The sequence below is a fragment of the Ursus maritimus genome, unplaced genomic scaffold, assembly GCF_017311325.1.
Source record: "Ursus maritimus isolate PB19 unplaced genomic scaffold, ASM1731132v1 scaffold_19, whole genome shotgun sequence".
NCBI classification, from domain to species: Eukaryota; Metazoa; Chordata; class Mammalia; order Carnivora; family Ursidae; genus Ursus; species Ursus maritimus.
Window position 1 is genome coordinate 49,974,010 of NW_024424341.1, and position 6,065 is coordinate 49,980,074.

The following is a 6,065-nucleotide window of genomic DNA, read 5'->3' on the forward strand; positions in this document are numbered from 1 at the left end:
TTTTAGCAAGGGTGATCACAGAAGTCCCTTACCTCACCAGTCTTTCCACTTCTAATTACAAGCAACAAGAATGATACTTTAAAACTTAAATTTGGCCATGTCCGATCCCTGCTTAAAACTATCCGTAAGTAGGCAATGGTTTCTTACATATGACACCAAAAGCAGAATCAACAAGAGAAAAAATAGATAAATTGGACTTCAAAATTAAAAAGTTTTGTGTTTCAGGGGCATCTGGCTGTCTCAGTCTGTGGAGCTTGCAACTCTTGATCTTGGGGTCGTGAGTTCAAGCCCCACGTTGGGCATAGAGCTTACTTCAAAAAAAAAAAAGTTTTGTGTTTCAAAGGACATCATCAAGAAAGTGAAGAGAGAACCCACAGAATGGGGAAAGAGTTGCAAATCATATATCTGATAAGGTACTTGTTTTGGGGGGTTAGATTTTTATTTTATTTTATTTATTTGAGAGAGAGAGAGTGAGAGAGAGAGTGCACATGAGCAAGGGGAGAGGGAGAGGGAGAAGCAAGGAGCCGGATGTGGGATTTGAGCCCAGCTGAAGGCAGATGCTTTACCGACTGAGCCACCCACGTACCCCTATTTATTTATTTGAGGGGGGGAGAGGCAGAGAGAGAGGCAGAGAGAGAATCCCAGGCAGACTCTACACTGAGTGAAGAGTGCCACGAAGGGCTCAATCCCACGACCCCGAGACCACAACTGGAGCTGAAACCACGAGTTGGGTGCCCAACCAACCAAGACACCCAGGCACCCCCAATAAAGTACTTGTAATAAAATAAAGAAGTGGTGGAACTCAATAGTAATAACAAGACAAATAACCTAATGAAAAAATGGACAAAGGCTCCAGATAGACATTTCTCTAAAAAAGATATAAAGGGCACATGGGTGACTCAGTCAGTTAAGCATCTGTCTTCCGCTCAGGTCATGATCTCAGGGTTCTGGGATCAAGTCCCACATCAGACCTCCCTGCGGGGGGTCCGCTTCTCTGCTTCTCCCCTGGCTCATGTGCATTCTCTCTCGCTCACTCTCTTTCTCTCTCAAATAAATAAATAAAATCTTTTTAAAAAGTTAAATAAATAAAAAATTAAAAAGATATACAAAGGCCAATAAGCATATGAAAAGATGCTTACCATGTTAATTATCAGGAAAATGGAAATCAAAACCAAGAGGAGATACCACTTCACATCCAGTAGGATGGCTATAATTTCTTATTTCTTTTTTAGTGTTTATTTATTTTCTATAGTAGCTGTACACCCAATGTGGGGCTTGAACTCACAACCCCCCCAGATCAAGAGTCGCAGGCTTTGCCAGCCAGGTGCCCCAGACAGCTATAATTTCTTTTAAATGGAAAATACCAAGTGTTGGCAAGGCTGTGGAGAAATCACAACATTTATACGTTGATGTTGGGAATGTAAAATGGTGCAGCCACTTTGGAAAACAGTCTAGCAGTTCCTCAAAAGGTTAAACTTGGAGTTACCATATGACTCAGCAATTCTACTCCTAGGAATATACTGGAGAACTGAAAGCATATGTTCACACAAAAGCTTGTACGTGAATGTTCGTCGCAGCATTGTTCATAATAACCGAAAGGTAGAAACAACGCAGCACATCAACTGATGACTGGATAAATAAAATGTGGTACGTCTATATAGTGGACTGTTACTCGGCAATAAAAAGAAATTAAGTACTGATACATGCTACACCATAGATGAACCTTGAAAACATGCTAAGTGAGAGAAGCCAGACTCAAAAGGCCACACGCTGTATGATTCTAGTTATGTGAAATGTCCAGAATAGGCAAATCCATAGACAGAAATTAGATTAGTGGTTGCCTGGGGCTGAGACAACTGGGGGGAAGGGGAGTGACTGCTGATCAGCATGGGGTTTCTTTTCTTTTTTTTTTTTTTTTAAGACTTTATTTATTTGACCCAGAGAGAGAGAGAGGGAGAGAGGGAGGGAGGGAGAGCCCAAGCAGGGGGAGTGGCAGGCAGAGGGAGAAGCAGGCTCCCTTCTGAGCAGAGAGCCCAATGCTGGACTCGATTCCAGGACCCTGGGATCATGACCTGCGCCAAACGCAGCCGCTTAACCAACTGAGCCCCCCAGGCGCTCAAGTACAGGATTTCTTTTGAGGATGATGCAATTTTCTAAATTGTAGTGCGATGGTTGCATAGCTTTATTAATATACTAAAAACCATCAAAAACCCCAAAACCAAAAACTATTGAATTGTACATTTTAAAAGGGTAAATTATATGGTATGTGGCTTATATTCCAATAAAGCTGTTATATTAAAAACAACAACAACAACTGTCCGTTGCTAGCCATTGTCCTGGGGCATTCAAAGCTCTGCCAACCCTACAGTGTCTCTCTCAATTGGATGAGGGGGGCGAGTATGGGGCTATAATCAGGTGGAGTGGGGGCCAGTGGCACGGGAGGTGAAAGGATTCACCCAAGGCAGAACAAAGGAAAAAGTTTATTGAATACACCGTAAGAGAGAGCCAGGCAGGCGGCAGGGGAAAGGCTGTCTGCAAGAAGGCAGTGGGTGGGGGCTGTATTTTATTTTTTTACTTTATTTTTTAAAATTTTATTTATTTGAGAGAGAGAGAGCACAAGGAGGGTGCAGAGGGAGAGGGAGAAGCCGACTCTCCACTGAGGGGGGGGGCTGTATTTAAAACGGGAAGGTGAGGAAGTATGGGACGCGTGGGATTCTCCCTTCTTTGGTAACTGTGTCTGGTTCCAAGTAGCCCATTGGTCAGTTAGGGCCTGTGGATAGTTTGAGGTGGGTCGCCTGCTGGGGCTGTGTGGATTCAGCCAGGGGGTCGCTGTGGGCCCTTGTGCCGGTCCATTGCTCATGCCCGTTGTCTCAAAGTAGCCTCTACAAAGCATGGTGTTTTGCCCTAATGGTTCTGTCAGGGAGGCTCTTCCTGAGAGTGGTATGAGCAGGCCTCATTCCTTCATTTCCCTCAAATGTCACCTGCGCAGTGAGGTCTTGTCCGAACACCCCACCTCACTCATATTGTCAGTCCCATGCCCTTACCTGATTCTATGTTTTATCCATAACATTGCCTTTCAATATAGAATTTACTCATTTTATTTATTGTCTGTTTTCCAACTAGTGATGCACAATAGGAGTGGTTTACAGTAGTACAGGCAAAAAGGGGGTGCGCTGTCTGTAGAGAATTTAAAATATAAATAAATAAAACTGACCAAAAGTTGGCCCAGTTTTTATTATACCACGCACTGACAATTTCTAAGTAGTATCAGTGATAAAATAATCCTCCAAATTAATCCCAAATCTTTTGTTGGTCTGCTTATAAACAATTGATGCAATTACTGTTGAATTTATTTTATTTTTTTAAAGATTTATTTATTTGAAAGAGAGTGCGCAGGGAGCCTGATGCAGGGCTCAATCACAGGACCCCGAGATCATGACCTAAGCTGAAGGCAGCCACTTAAGGGACTGAGGCACCCAGGCGCTCCCCTCCCCTGTTGAGTTTTAATAATAGGCTTCCAGTTAGTTATTTTTATTACTGTATCCTTTAGTAAACATTGTATTTGTAATAGTTTCCTATTGCTACAGAATAAATTACCACAAACTTTGTGGCTTAAAACTTATTATCTCATGGTTTCCAGATCCAGGCCAAACATGGTTTAGCTGGGCCCTCTGCTCCAGGGCTGCACTGAGCTATAATCCAGGTGTCAGCCAGGGCTGCCATCTCATCAGAGGCTCAACGGGAGAAAGATCTGCTTCCAGCTTCTTGACCTTGCAAGAATGAGGTCTTTAGTTTCTCTCTGGTTGTCAGTAGGGGCTGCTTTCAGCCCCTAATGGCCATCTCCTTGCCATGTAGCCTTTTCCAAAAGTCTTCTTACTATGTGGCAGCTTATTTGTTTCAAAACCAGCAATGGAGTCTCTCTCTCCAGCCCACTAAGGAGTCGTACATAATGTAATGTAATCACAAACCTCCTTTACCATATTCTATCGATGAGAAGGAAGTCCTAGGTCCTGCTCACACTTGAGGGGAGGGGCATACACAAGCCATGAGCATGGGGGCTACTCAACGTCTGTTTACCACAAAATTCTAGGGAAGTTAATATAGAGAACTCCCAGGTATACAGTTGACCTCTGACATATGAAGACTCAGCTGTATGTGTTCATTTTGAAAGTAGGTTCATAACAATTTGGTATCATTTGGGCTTGTGCAGTTTGAGTCTCCAATCTCTGTGATTCTACATATTCTTGCATTTAAGTAATAGATTAGAAATTAGGGGCGCCTGGGTGGCTCAGTCGTCAAGCGTCTGCCTCTGGCTCGGGGTGTGATCCCGGTGTTCTGGGATCGAGCCCCACATCAGGCTCCTCCGCTGGGAGCCTGCTTCTTCCTCTCCCACTCCCCCTGCCTGTGTTCCCTCTCTCGCTGGCTGTCTCTTGCTCTCTGTCAAATGAATAAATAAAATCTTAAAAAAAGAAATTAAAATGATAGCACAATTATTGTAAAGATGAAGAATCTATCCTGTCATCCTACATATTCTTTTGGAATTTTTTGTTTAAAATAGTGAATCAGTGAATAGTGAATGAACTGTGAGCTGTACTATTTTTTTTCTTTTGGTAAGTGAAAATTTTCATTCGCACATGAAATATTTGACTGAATTGAGTAATGGCTTTGAAATTGAAATTTATTCATTTTCAATTGTTAATTTTAAGACTAAAGAACAAATTAATGATTCTTTTTTTTATTATATTATGTTAGTCCAAATTAATGATTCTTACATGATGTTATTGAAAATAATTTTCTGGTAGAGAGGAGGAAGTATAAAAAAGTTATCCCCTCCAGGTGTCAGATATGCTAGTTCTCCCACTGTTCCCAATATTACAAAATGAGTCCCAATAGGGCAGGAATTTCGCTTTGTTCACTGTTGTATCTCCTCCAGCATTTGCAACAATACCTGGCTCATAGTGGGTGCTCAGTGAATATGCCAAATGATCGGATGTGTGAATGAACGAATGAATGAATGAATGGACCTGTGACTCCTCTCCAGCCTCAGCTCTCACCACAGTCCTGTCTTCCAGCTCAACCCCTGGCTTGGGGTGGGCTGGGGTGGGGTGGGGGTTTCGGGTGCTGGAGAGATCTTTGTCCTCACATTGAGACTCTTTTTTTTTTTTTTTTTAAGATTTTATTTATTTATTTGACGGAGAGAGAGACAGCCAGCGAGAGAGGGAACACAAGCAGGGGGAGTGGGAGAGGAAGAAGCAGGCTCCCAGCCTTGGAGCCTGATGAGGGGCTCAATCCCAGAACACCGGGATCACGCCCTGAGCCAAAAGCAGACGCCTAACGACTGAGCCACCCAGGCGCCCCTCACATTGAGACTCTTGACCTTGAGTCCTTGGACCTCACTGCAAGATTAAAGAAGATGGTGGGCAAAAAAATATTTTTTATAAATTAAAAAAAAATTGGTGAAGGCCCCTGTTGGCTCAGTTGGTACAGCACAAGACTCTTGATCTTGAGGTTGTTGAGTTCCTGTCCCACCTTGGGTGTAGAGATTACTTAAAAATAAAATCCTTAAAAAAAAATGGACACAAAACTTTAACTGGTTCAGGTAAACACTGTTTTGATAACCCAGTTAAGGCTCTTTACATATTATTATGCCAGGAGGGAGGCTGAATAGTGGGAGGTGGCCCTGGATCCTGTAAGGCACTGTTGCCTTCCTTGCCTCAGGACTTTTGCATTTGCTGTTCCAGATGCTTGGAATGTTTGTCCATCAGCCCTTCTGATCCTTCAGGGTTCATTATCACAGCCACCTTCTCACTTCCACAACCTCAGTCCCTGATCATTCAGTCTGTGCTTCTCTGTCGCATCCCCAATCATTCTAATCACTCTTGTCCTATGCTTTTGTCGTCACTACTCTCGGTTGTTCCTGTCTGGTGAGGAAGGGACTAGTCTGGCGTGGTCATCGCTGGGTTCCCAGTAACGCGCCTATTAGGAGTTCAGTGAACATTCAATTTAGGAAGGAATAAATCCCTCACCCTCAAAGGAGGGCAGAAATGAGGCGAGCTTCATCGCCA